Here is a 15,331-nt window from a genome sequence, read left to right as displayed (position 1 = left end):
ATGAATATTTTCCACCCGAGTGAAGAGAAATATTAATAATTATAAGGACATTTTATGAAAAAGCAGGAAAAATAATGGTGATTTTGAAGAGTTTTCACTTGTGACATTTCAAGATTTTGAAGAGTTTTCACTTGTGACATTTCAAGCACCACAGGAACAGTGGCATAATGGTAATAAATTCCTGCTAGCGCATTACGCAATAGCTTCTGTGAGCTTTACAAAAACTAAAAAGAACTGAGAAGAAGCATCCATGGAAGGGTTAAATAGTATAAATGTCAAAGATAAAATCAAAGAAAGGCCTGAATAACAACTTATAAAACCTAACCTAAATGCATGGCATAAGAATTTGTAAAAGAAATTGAAATTCATTATGGGTTACTGTTAAAAGTACAATATGTACTAAGTGTATGTAACAAATATGTCTTAATTTAGTTGTGACGTGAATATTTCAATCGATTCAGCTGTCCTAATGTGAACTGGGTGAGAGTTCCATAACTTAGGACCGGCAACAGAAAAACATGATCTCCCCATAGGTAATAGTTATAACACGTGGGATGGTACGTGTATGATGGCCGTTGGAACGTAAAGCACGCTTCGGGTTGTGTACTGTTAATAGTTTGGTGTTGTAGGATGGTGACAATTTGTTGACAGCCTGGTAGGTGATGAGCAAGATTGTGTACATGATGCGTTGTCGAACTGGTGACCAGTCAAGGTTACATAATACTGGTAGGACATGGTAAATATAAGTAGTTTGACAAGTTTAGCAGCTGCGTTCAGCACACGTTGAAGTTTGTGAACCTCTTTGTCTGGTAATCCATAGAGTATGGAATTGCAATAATTCAGCCTTTAGGTAACAAATGCAGGTATTAGGCTTTCAGTACTGGTGTTGTCGAGGTATTTCCGATCTTTCGAATGGCTAGGGATGCCACTCTGTCATTCTAAGTTACATGTCAAGTATAACTCCAAGGAGACATGTTTGGATAATGTGTTGACAGTGCTGTCTCCAGTTGTGATATGTACAGGAGCAGTTGTATTGAAATGTGATGAGAAGTGGACTATTTCTGTCTTACTGTCATTGAGGTTTAATTTGTTCAATGCATACCATGTTCGTATGTCAGTAATGTATGCTTCAATGTGTGAGACTGTGTTCATGTATTGTGATCGTTTCATCATCTGGTAAAGTTGAGAGTGATCAGCATACACCACATTGCTCAAATTTTGTTGTGAAATCAGATCCAGTAAGGGTGCGAGATACATGGTAAGGAGTATTAGGCCTAGAACCGATCCCTGTGGAACTCCAAAGTTCATGGTATGACAGGCAGATTTGTATTTTTTACTGTCACATGTTGTGTTCGATGCTGGAGGTACGACTTAAACCAGCAGAGTGCTGTGCTATATATCCCAAACCGCTTATGCAAAGTTGATGGTCAATCGTCTCAAATGCTGCAGACAGATCTAATAGGACAAGTATAACATCTTGGTGTCCATCAATAGTATGAAGAATATCATTATAAACAGGAGTGATAGTTGTTTCTGTACTGTGATGTTTCCTGTATGTGGACTACATCTTTGAATACACAGGTCATTACTACTTTGTAAGTGATGATGAAGCAGAATCTTTGACAGGGACGGTAGGTTTGATATTGGACTGTAACTCTTGAGGTCACTGGGGCCGTTTTCAGGTGTTTGGTGATTGATGTAATTAAGGCTGTCTTGAATGAGCTGGGAACATCCACTAGCCAGCGAAGCATTGATGATTTCTGTAATGGATGGTAAAAGTTCATATATATATATATTCCTTCATCATCCAGGTTCGTAGAGGGTCCAGTTGACATTGTGTATTTGGTGAATCCATAATTATCTGACGGACCAACTCAGATGACACAGATGAGAATTCACTTAGTCTCTTGGCAATAGGTGTACAGAGATTGGCAATGTTCACGGTTGGTTCAACACGTTTATCAAGGTCCTCTCTAAGACTATTGATTTTACTTTCGAAGTAGTTAGCATAAGTGCGGATTGTGGTGACGTACAAAGTTCAGGGTATATAATCCATATTTTCTGTTCAAAGGCAATAAGTTGGCTTGTGCATGGTATAATATTGATTATTAAGTTCGCTCCTGCTTCATGCACTTCTTAGATCAAGTGAAGCAGAAAATTTGGCAAAATCAATTAAATAGGGAATTCAGGATGTGTAAGAGATAACACACGCATTTCTATAAAACTGTGCTGGTTACATATAGTTTGGCGGTTAATCAATATACTATACGATACGATACGATATGATACCTTTTGTTACGACATCACAAACGTAAATATAGTAGAAGCAAAACAGTCAGATCGGTGAACAGGAGTCAAAAAATAGTTATGCTAACCGTGTCTGACCCCTTGAAACAGTAAGTAATGTTAACGTTTAGGATGTAAATAAATATACAAAATGTCGCTCTACCCTTGAACTCCTCCCCTCCTCCCATATATCTCTTGAGTGGCTAAATTAAGCAAGGCATATATTACATTAAATGTTATGTGGTATACCTTTTCAATCTTTGCATAATGATGCTATGACATTGTTATATACAACATACAACTTTAAGAGTAGTCAATGTTTAGCAAACTGGAGTTTAACATAGTTCAGTTGGGACTAAACTATTTTTTTTGACACGTAATGGAAAAGGCCATACCATTAACAGTGTACGATTAAAGTAACAACGTTTTATCAAGATTACGATATTTTATGTTATCATAATCATGAGACCCTAAGGTACTGGTAAAAGTGCCATTAATCAAATCAAAAATATTTTTGATATCCTTTCTAACCTTTTAAAGTGGTTATATTTGATTACTTGATAGTGAGTGATTGTTACTTCTATTTGGAACGCAAGCAGTTATAACCAACAAAATTGCTTCAATTAAGCTATTAGCACACTACAAACTATAATACAAAAAGAAGAAAGTAACGCGATTATGTCCAGGATTGCAGAAAAAAAGAGTAGTTGACAGATTGTTTTTTGTTCTGTGGAATGTATGTATGTATGTATGTATGTATGTATGTATGTATGTATGTATGTATGTATGTATGTATGTATGTATGTATGTATGTGTGTGTGTGTGTGTGTGTGTGTGTGTGTGTGCGTGCGTGCGTGCGTGCGTGCGTGTGTATGTATGTATGTATGTATGTATGTATGTATGTATGTATGTGTGTATGTATGTATGTATGTATGTATGTATGTATGTATGTATGTATGTATCAAATCATGCCTATACTCTTTAAACCATACAATGTAAAATGTAATTTAAAAGTACCATACGTCACAGCAATTGGGTATAACATAAAATAGCCCAAGCTACTGTGTTGTCCTAAGTTCAATTTGACGAATGAAATAAATAGATTCCAATGAATTTGTCTCATTTTGACAAATAAATCATGGTGAGAGAACACACTAATGAATATGGAATCTGAAATTAAACCAATGTTATATATTATATCAATGTGACTGTGTGCAAACCAGCATTTAATAAATATATTCTGGATGCATAAAACTTGTTCACTTTGATTAGGTTTATGCCTGTTAGACTGTACCTTTATCGTAATAAGAGATTTTTAAATAGACACGTCTTTTCATACGGCTCAATTAGTAACAATGGCATATTTCATTTATCAGATTGCATGTCATCAACCGTTTTATTGCATATGATTTGTTGGAGAATGGGTTCATTCATGCGGTCAGCATCCTTTCCATCACTCCACAACTTATTCAATGTAAATCACCTTTCCCATAGAGTTAGCGGTTCCTTTGGTGAAATGAATGCGAGCGATGTAATCTGTCGACAGATATTCTTCATGAATTATATGTGCTGTTAGCGGTAATGATAAGTTAATAACGTTGCCTGTATAGGACAAAGGGGATGTTCTGTACTGCACTGCACTACACTGCACTGCACTGCAATGTAATGTAATGTACTTTATCATATCATGTAGTATCGTGTCTTATCGTATCGTATTCTATCGTATCGTTTTGTATTGTTACAAATGACAATACTTCAGTAATTAACGATTACTGATTACTTCCAATGTAATACAGTACACTTTCTTGAAGGGTGTCAGCCTCTGATATCAAGGATCTGTTTATTGGACAGTAATCGGCAAGACACGATAGCATCTGGAAACATAAGAATTTAAGCCCCCCCCCCCCCCCTTGGATCTCGGGGTGATTAAGGGGAAAACTGTAGACTGTCTATCGATAGTTGTAACCATATACTTATACCATATTTAATGTTTAATTGGAAAGCAAAGATGTTAGGTATGTATGTTTATATATCGATCGTGTGACTGTCAGTTCAACAATGGCGTCACTGGGATGCATGCCTTCACAATGGATTAACATTTCGATTAACAATCTCAAACCTTCAATATTTTCCTTCTGAAATTAGATCACGACCTTTCCTCTTCATCTGGTGTAGCGATGTGATACTTTATTTCGATACATAAATTACTACATAAACTCATAATTACTACGCAGTGAACTGTATCGTAGGTAATATTTGAAGCTTGTTTCTCGCTACTGTAATCGTCACTGGAAATTTGCTATGGGATTAATATAAATCAATCAATCAATCAATCAAAATAATTTGCATAGCGCCAAATTCCAATACAACATACTGTCCTATGGTACTGAACATGAACAATAAGTAGATCGTTGTAAAAGTTAGAAAGTCCTTGCTAATACATTCGTCTTGATATCCTTCTTGCATTTATCGACAGCGGATGATGAACGATGTGCAAGTATATTGTTGCAGAAGAGGGGCTCTGCTTGGGAGAACGCACGCTAACCATATGACTTTGTATTCCAACGGGGTACATAAAGTTGAATTTTTGTTTTTTGAGCGAAGTTGGCGAGTTACGGGTTTACTAATAATAAAGTCAGCGATTTAACCAGGAGTAGTGTTATTGAGTTCCTTGTAGGTAATCAGTAGTACTGTGTATTGAATCCTGTACTGTGAAGACTTGAAAGAACCGGTGTGATTTCACATGTTTTCCTTGTACGTGACAAAATCATAGCCGCAGTATTTTGGACATGTTGAAAAGGTAAAGACGATAAGAATATTAGATTAAGAAACTAATTTCATTTGTATCGTCTCGGAGGAAATACAACGTCAAGGAAATTTTGATTAATAAGATATTGAGGTTCCGTACACGTGTTATGTAAATATTGGAATAACCTTTGATATTCGATTAGTTCGCAGGATCTAACTTGTTTTAATAAATCGTTTGTTATAACACTGGGCCTTAAACACTACATCAGAACGTTACGTTTATGAACCCTTTGTTGTTGTTGTTTGGAAAGCCCAAAAACAAATACAAAAAAAACGAAAGAAGAAAAGCGATGATGAAAAGAAATACATGAATGTGCGAGTACGTAAGGTGTCGTACATAAGAATGATAAGAATGGGTGCTATAGAGTCCCATTTGGAATTGATTTCGTTGTCAGTGTAATTCGTTCTCTCTGATAACATTACTTCTTTGCTTTCTTTCTGGAGAAAAGAGTTTATATGCCAAAATTGACTATAACATATTTTCTCCAAAACGCTATAGACTCTACATAGATAATTTGCAGTAGTTAACAATACACGTTACATACAGTATATAATATATGTGACCAGAAAGTCTTTGAAACTACCATATATATATACATTTGAATATGAGTGTCTCGCTGGAGTGAACAGTGCTCGATGCAAATATTAGTAGCAGAGCATTATAGACTTAATTCAAAAGAATAAGGATGTAATAAGTCGTTACTCAGAGTTTCACGCTTGTTGCAATCATTATAGAACTATACCGTTAGGCGTTAGTCGTCCGATGATCGCAACAAGCGTGAGACTCTGAGTAACGACTTATTACATCCTTATTCTTTTGAATCAAGTATATATATATATATATATATATATATATATATATATATATATATATATATATATATATATATATATATATATATATATATATATATACAGTTGTATACATATAACGAGAGTGTCACAAATAAAACATGCCAACTTAGCTATATGTCTACTCTCCAAAAAGCTATAGAGATACGTTGCAATAACAATACATTATATACATTGTATTATATATATAGCGCTCAGACCAGATGAATGTCGGCAGGTAGATTCCATGCATTCATCCCGATGTATATCGTTCCCTGTGGCAGGTGGAGAGTGAAGTGTATATACATATAAATTATTCACTATTGAGCCTCAGAGGAATTTGTCACTGTTTACATTTTGCATAAAGCCGTTGATCACAATTAAATTTGTGAATATGAGATGTGATTTAAAATAAATATAGGTTTAGACCACATCGCGCAGGGTTAGTGTTGAGTCAGTGTCAATGTCAATGACTGGGAATCCGTGACATCACGAGTCGTACCACACCACCTCCTATATTTGTACTGACGTACATTATCAGATTATCCATTGGTGAATCTGGCTTTGGCCTTTGTTGTACAACGGCGTTGGTTCGTAAAGTTCAACCCCCTGGGTGACTGTCAGCAAGTCATCCAGGCATCTCAGAAAAGCGGAACAGTTCTAATCTATTTTTCATAATATTTATACTCCAACTCGAACATAGCCTACGCCTATATGTTGCCATGAGATGTTGACGACTATTGACATCTGCTATCGAATACCTTAAGCAAATGTGAATACTATTTATTTTTAGAGATAGTAGGGCGTCAAAAAACTCAAAGGCCTTTACCTGCCACATAGCTAAAACTGAAGCTATTATCGATGAGTACATTTGTTTAAGATTTGAGAAATACAAAGAACGGAAAAATCATTTGATACTTCTTTCCGATTTTTGTATTATTTTTATTTGACGAATATTCAACCTGATCTAGACATCACTTTAACTGGTTTAAGCACTTAGTACTGTCACTTCCCAGAAACTAACGGTAACTGAAGCGTTGCTTAAATTGGAATGATGTCTTGAATTCCTCGATAATTTGACTCAAAAGTGTGGCAAGTCTTATGACGCTCCCGATTCGTTGATAGCGGAACGATGATTGGAAAAGCCTTATTAGGCAAGCAAGGAAGCAGTAAAGTACATCCTCCGAGCAGAAACTAACGGCCTATATACTGTTTGTTAGCACTAAACCGGTAGACAGATTTTGAAACTTAGTCTTCATTGACGTCATAATCCCTAAAAGGAGAATAGGCAGTGTAACTTTAAATTCATGGCTGCTCTGATCGGCCACTGATCGCCAGTTTTAACTTTTGTTCTCACTTACCATGCAATTTGGAATAGTTAGCTTTGTATTTACTGGTCAAGAGACATATAAAGAACGTTTTTCAAGGTTGTGATATGGGGCATTCAAAATCACCTTATTCATCTTATGAAGCTGTGACTGCATTTTGAGTTCATTTACCTTGTTCGTGTCAATAGTAGAGAACGATACTACGTGTATGGAAAGGGTTACCGGGCAAAACGACAACTTTAGCTTGAAGGGATTTTGTTAGTCACGACAAAACGCAGTGGGAGGAATAGTAGGAAGACATTAATAGTGGCATAATGACTGACCTTTACGAGCTAACTTTATGAACCCCTTAAGCTATTGGCACAAGTCTCAACAAAGTTCGTGATGCTAAATTTAGATTTAGACTTTGATTGGTGAAGATCACTAACCGTTGCAAAGTTGGCTGCTCTTGCAACCAAGCACTTGTCAATGTTTATGTAATGCAACTATGATGACTTCCCTGAGAACCTCTCACAGTGTTATCAAGTAGCATCATTACGATGCTATTCACGTAATTTCGAAAAAGATCAATTTTGGTAAAAATCACCCATGTTGATTGACTTGATGGAATTAGGTGTTCCTGTGAATATTGAAGTATTTCTGGGGGGTAATGAGGTGTGCGGGAAGAGATTAGAAAGTTTCAATATTGCTTGAAGTAGGAACAGCTGCATAGATAAACAACCAACAAATACGGTTTGAAATAGGAAGTAACCCTACTCATGGTCTCAATCTAATCACAGTCTTTGCAATGGATGTTGCCACGTACAGCTCCTCTGATATCTCACACTTTCATCGTCCCCTATTATCCTAAACCAATATCTCAACTATTCAGGCGATCCCAAACGAAATCGAAAAAGCAAAAGGACATTTGAATCAATAGATAAGTGAAGTCCAGCATGAAACTAAGTTTGATTTATAATTTGGAAATACTTCACCTTTATGTGTATACACAATCTTCTCCACTAGGATATTAAGGAAATAGACAATCGCATTGTGCAGATTCCGATTTGAAATTATGGTTGAGTAATCTGAATAGGGAAAGTATTGAAAGAAGTAATAGGATTTTTATAAGGAAACTACTACTGCAGTATAATTAATAAAATACAATTACCCATAAAAGTCATCTGACGAAGATTTATATACTGACTTACTGTCCGTGCAGGATGAAAAGATTTTAATATATTAGATTGATCTAAGTAATTAGAGAGTTGCAATGTAGTAGTAGTAGTAGTAGTAGTAGTAGTAGTAGTAGTAGTAGTAGTAGTTGTTGTTGTTGTTGTTGTTGTTGTTGTTGTTGTTGTTGTTGTGGTGGTGGTGGTGGTGGTGGTGGTGGTGGTGGTGGTGGTGGAGATGGAAGATGTAAATCATAGCAACATTGGTACCGTGGTAGAAACATTCTAGTCTGGACCACAAAGCTTGTAGTGACTAGCAATGAAATCGGTAATGTTATTGTTTTTAGACCGGTGGATCCTGAAGACCTCCCACGTGGGGTCGAAACATTGGTAGATGTAATTTAAAAATAGACTAGAGGACTTGTCGACATTGTTTATCAACACATCTACGTTCTGACTGTTAAATATATAACCTGACACTTCGAGTTTCTTCCAAACGATTATTTCGTATTTCTATAACGCAGTCATATGTCACTGATAATATAGTGTGTCAAAACATCAAAAATCACTGCCTCGGACACAAAATGGGACATCTGACATTGACAAATTTTGTACCAATATTTAGGTGAATCAAAGAGCTGACATCGTGTGAGGACAGCATTACATCATACAACAAATATACGTTGAATTGCTTAAAAACATTACTGTTGCAATGCAATTGCAATTTTTCACATTTGAGTAACTGTTTAAGCGTTACACATTGATATTTTAAAATGTATGAGGTGTAACTCACTTCAGTTGAGGAAGTAGAAAATATTCCAAAGTTGTCACTAACGAGGAAAAATGTAGTATAAAGGATAAATACGCAGCTAACAAATAATCGTCAGATCTTTTCCTCAAATGTTCACATTCCGAGCTAATTATTGGCGATATTTCGTTTACAAAGGATTGTTATCAAAATGTAACTTGAAGGGCGATGCTTGTTTGTCCTCGATCTATCCATTACAAATTTTTGATATATATGCCTTTTACTGACATTTGCGATAACTAAATTGACTTTTAAGCTTGTATAATTAATGACGTCATGACATCCATTTTAGAGTCTGAATCAGGGTCATTGCCATCAGTACAGTCACGTTCATTGAACTAGGTTCTTTGACTGAGAACGTTGAAGTGACAACTATATTGACATATAGCATTGGACAACTACTAGCAGGCTCCCCACAGAGCCAGATAAAGGTGGACGTAAATGTCATTCTCACAACTAAACTATAACTCTTAGGACAATGAATGTAAAAGAACTTTCTAGTTTGTGTTTCTTGATAATCGAGCAAAACTGAGTTGATGTTAAATCTTGAAATTATTCTGCCTTGAACGTTGCTGTTTCTATTTTGTTCCCTTATAAAACGGCTTACTGAAACGTATAGTTCATTAAAAATCGTCTTTCTCCGTGAGAGCTTAGATTTGTTTGGTGGTCTGAGGTGTGAGAAAAATGGAGGTGTGCAGAACCCTTTAGGAGTATTGATGACCCTACACGTGACAAAGAGCACACTTAACGTTCATCATATCCCAAAGGGATTTCATTGACCTTAGTAGCAAGGCTATAGAGAGGAAAAATCTAGGACATAGCTGAAATCAATAATTTTCAATGATAATATCAGAAACAAAGACCCTATGTTGACTGACCTGTAAATGCACTTTAAGTTTCCCTTATCTAATTGAGTTTACCTTCAGAAAGAAACACGACTTTTCTAAAAAAATAAATAACTGTTACAGTTCATGAGAATAAGTCTGTATCAATGTAGTAGTAGTGATGTGGGTGGTGGTGGTGGTAAATAATATGTATGTAGGTGGCGATATGTCTCCTCAAGATGTGCGAATCACGACATATATTGCTATGGCTTAGACATTATCGCTTTGAAAGATAGTCATGCCTTTTTAAGTGTGAAAAAGACTTCGGCTACTTAAGCTTAAGGGTACGAGTTCTATCCAATTTCCATTTCCAAGTTAATGTGATCAAGAGCTGAGATTACATGCACAACAATTCAAAGTCTGTGGTAAGCACCAGCGACTACACAACACCTTCTAGGTATTTAATGTCAAGAAGGTCACTGATTCAATTCAAACATTACCACTATATTGTATAAACACAATTTATGAAATGAAACACTTGACATTCGTACTACACGACTGATACGTTGTAAAATAAGCTAATTTTCTCATCAATATTTCTCAGTGAATCATCCACTACTTAAATAGCGTCAAATATTATGAGGGGGGGGGGGAGGCAAAACTCAACGGTCGGTTGGTTGGTTGCTGGTTGGCTGGTTGATTGGTTGAATGAATGCGAACTTTTGAAAAAACAAAACAGAGAAAGACGGCCAGGTTTGATTTCTGAAAACAAAACAGAGATGTTCTTAATAGTATTCCTCTTCCCATTTCATCCCTTAAGCAGTTCAGTTTGTACTAGTATTTCTTACGAGAAACCATTGTTGCATGTAACATTTTGTTTGTATATAAACCGTGTTTGTTGATTAGTCAAAATCAGACATACATACATACATACATACATACATACATACATACATACATACATACATACACACACACACACACACATACATACATACATACATACATACATACATACATACATACATACATACATACATACATACATACATACATACATAAGTGAAATCGTTTCAAGGTTAGTTGGGTTAATGTTGATATCGCGTGCAATATCAATAATACATTGAATTAATTGAGTATCACATAATTGATGACTGTCAATTACCAGTGATCTTAACGGATCGATGAATACCAGTAACACTCCTTGAAAGTTTGCGAACTTTGATTACAGGGGTGATTGATTTTCATCTCTGAGAGAGACCAACTCAAAATTTAACCAACATAACTTTGAAAGTGTTTTTATGTATGCATGTATGCATGTATGCATGCATGTATGTATATATGTATGTATGTATATATGTATGTATGTATGTATGTATGTATGTGTGTGTGTGTGTATGTATGTATGTATGTATGTATGTATGTATGTATGTATGTATGTATGTATGCTGCATGTATGTATGTATGTATGTATGTCTGTCTGTCTGTCTGTCTGTCTGTCTGTCTGTCTGTCTGTCTGTCTGTCTGTCTGTCTTTCTGTGTGTGTGTGTGTGTCTGTCTGTCTGTCTGTCTGTCTGTCTGTGTGTCTGTGTGTGTGTCTGTCTGTCTGTCTGTCTGTCTGTCTGTCTGTCTGTCTGTCTGTCTGTCTGTCTGTCTGTTCGTCCGTCCACCCATGTTTTTCTCTGTTTATGTATATGCTAAGTCATAATGTGGTGTTATTCATTATGAGTTACCGAACACATGTATTATAAATAGTTTTGGGTTTTATCAATTTAATCATCAAACCAAAGACATCATTTACGTGTTGAAGAAAAGCTTGTAAGATGCAGTTGTAACTGACATTGTCTATAATGCATGAGCATCAGCTGTGTCTGTTTATCCATTAAATAATTGACATAAAGGGTTACATTTACCATGATTGACTCAGACATGAACAAATATGATTATAGCAAAAGCGTTGGTGTAACTAATGGGATGATTGAAGGCTGTCATCGACTGACCCTTGCCCAGTGCCTTAGGTAAAAACCATTCAGCTGACGTCGACGTTACTTCATAGTAAATTCGGGTACATGGCAGTAATTTCAGATTGTAAAGACCATACCCTGTCTAGTTTGTTAGGTAAAGAACCTTATACTTAGTTGAAAGACATTCACAAAAGAAGATTCATTATTACTTTTAACAATGAGGTTCAATAAACAACAACATGCAATATTCTGAATGAATACTCTTTTTGTTGCTATACAAATGCCAATATTTTTTGAAAAGGAAATTAATAATACCAAGTTTTTTAAAGTTGAATTCGTAGACATGTAGACCCCAAATAGGTAAAACAGATCATCAAATGTTCATAGTGTGTGTGAAAATAATAATTTTGTTAATTATTTACTTTTGGCGATGTATTTCAAAATTGGATTCCTTAAGCATGGCCAAATGTTTACATAATTCTTTGGTTATCAGCATGAATACGATTGTAAAGATCTTTTGAAAAATGCACACGTTGGAAACATGTACGCTTTAACATTAAAGTGATGACGCCATGTTGTCGCCAACATGTTCTGATTTTACTACGAGTTATAACAGAATCACAAACTTGTAATTGTTGAAACCTTATAAGTAGTTCCATTTCTTAAAGATACACTAGCTGCAACTGGATTAGTTGTTGAAACCGGGTTGTTAGATATAATGGCCTACTTCACAATATTGAACACCAGGAGTATTCATTCCTGTATAGGTAAACTTGGGTGTGTAGATGTACACAGCACGGTAAGAAAACGCAATGACTGAAAGTGTTTGACGGTACGGACCGTAACATCATTGCCTCCATTGACTGAACACTTTGAAGAAGGAAATTGAAGGAAGTTGTAACCATTCAAGAGACAAGCCGTGAATAAATACGTAGCGATCACCGAGAATGAAATTGTATGAGCTAGCTTGTGCTTCGATATTGAATATTTATTCAAAATCAAGACTTAAACATGTCAGAACACTACCTACAGATAAAATCTGCCATTAATTACCAGGTACAATATCTATATCTTTTTACAGTTAATTGAACAATGTTAGTAAATACATATTAGGGTATCTGGCTAAAAAAAGACCCAGTTGCATCCAGTATAGGTTTAAACAAAAACAGATCACTTCAATCGACTATCCGATATGAGGTTTGAAATGGCCACTAGGTCGGTTGGGGAAAAGGGGTTATGCAGTAATACCACTGTACAGTATTTGAAGCGTAAACGTGGCGTGCAATATATAGAAACTAATTATTCACAAGTTCATATGTTCGTAGAAATATATCAAGATTCTTGCAATCGCATTAAAATTACAGTGTATCTTTAGGAAAACAAGGGAGAGAATAAATAGCTGAATGTCTAATAACGGGATTGGAGTTTTTTCCATTATTTGATAATCTTATAATATTTAAGGGCAGATGAACATGTCAAGATACTGACATAAGGGCATCCTCATTTTCTTTTCGATTTGTTTTGATGAACACACATCTGAATGTATATAAATACATTATACAACTATACCTTAAGGAAATTCGTAGAGGTCATGACGTGTATATGTCTTGACCTACTTAATCAATCAATCATTTAATTATGGTAGAAAATCACATTTAACTGAGCTGTAGTTAGAAATGTGTCCAACTAACTTTATGTTGTCTGACTCAGCATGGTTAAAATTGCCGACTTTAAACTTTTCATTATGAATGCGTATCCAATAATATGAATTTAGCAAATAAACGATATTGGTAGTAATGTAGTTTAATCACAACTTTTTCATATGAAGTCCACTGTAATGACTTCTATCAATACATACATACATACATACATACATACATACATACATACATACATACATACATACATACATGCATGCATGCATGCATGCATGCATGCATGCATACGTACATACATACATACATACATACATACATACATACATACATACATACATACATTCATTTACACATTATATGCACATGGATAGCAATTACTCTTGAGCACAAGACATCAATTTTCCAAGATTTGCATCATTCAGAAGAATATCGTTGCTATGACCTGTTAATATTTACATTATAAAGACATAAATGATGTATATATCCATTAGTTATTACATATCTATTAATTAGCAGATGAACAAATACATAAAGCATCCATTATCATCAATCTAGTTGATTAGAAACTGTATCTCTTTGTATGTTTCAATACTTATATTCTTTAAATCCGAACTCACATAAATCAACCACAAAGACAAACCTGATAAACCAATTATTGAATTTTACATTTGACATGCTTTCAATGTATTAGGCTTAATGTAAATAGCAATACAATCGGATGCTCCGAATATTCTAGTAGTACATCCTATCAATTGACAAATTGTCATTGTCTATGAACGCTTTTTCCGCAAGAATCAGTTGTGAAGATAGTGAACAGAAAACACAGATGTCGTATGATTTCGCGATTTACCAAGCTATAGAAAAACAAATCTGTTTTCTTGGAATTTGTTTTACTCTAGTTATTGAACTGAATCAAATAAAACAGGCACATATATGATATTTGTGACTTGTCGTGGATCACGTGTGTCACGTCCTTTTGATAGCGTCTAACAGTACGACTACGTGATGCACACCTAAATGAACTTTCCTCTTGTATGGACACCTGAGGGTACATCATTAACAAATACACTATTTTTACTCTAAAAAGTGGGATTTAATCACCCACAAGCATGTACTCAAACAGCGACAGTCAGACAGTCGCCAACCATGTACGAAAAGTATCATGCCTCTTCCTAATTATGCTAATAAACAAGAAACAAGATGGTGGAGTAGGATATTATACAAATAATGATGGTCATACGTTTCAACTGAAAGTATTTGTTTCCAAACATTTTCGCCAGACTCTGCTAAATATCTAGGTCTTGAATCGAGTATGTCATTTTGGTCGGTCAAACAGCACGTTGCTGTAACACATAATAAACGGCAGGAAATTGAATGTGTACAGTCCATAGTACTGTCTCATTTGTTGTAGAGAAGAATTAAAAAACAATGAGCACTTTGCCCCAAAGTCAAGTTAGGACTGTTAGTGCAGATACATTACGAGATCTTGTTATAAGTGCAACAAATTGACCCTGTGTTAAAACTATTACATATTAAAGCAAAAGTCTGATCAACCCTTGATAAATATTGTATTATGTCTGTTCGGTAAGATTACTATTCTCCATGTTCGCCAAGGCAAGTGTTACCAATCGCTAAAATATTCAACAAACAATGATATACTTATGATACCACTG

The sequence above is a fragment of the Glandiceps talaboti genome, chromosome 21 (genome assembly GCF_964340395.1).
Source record: "Glandiceps talaboti chromosome 21, keGlaTala1.1, whole genome shotgun sequence".
Taxonomy (NCBI): Eukaryota; Metazoa; Hemichordata; class Enteropneusta; family Spengelidae; genus Glandiceps; species Glandiceps talaboti.
Note: the sequence above shows the minus strand (reverse complement) of the source record.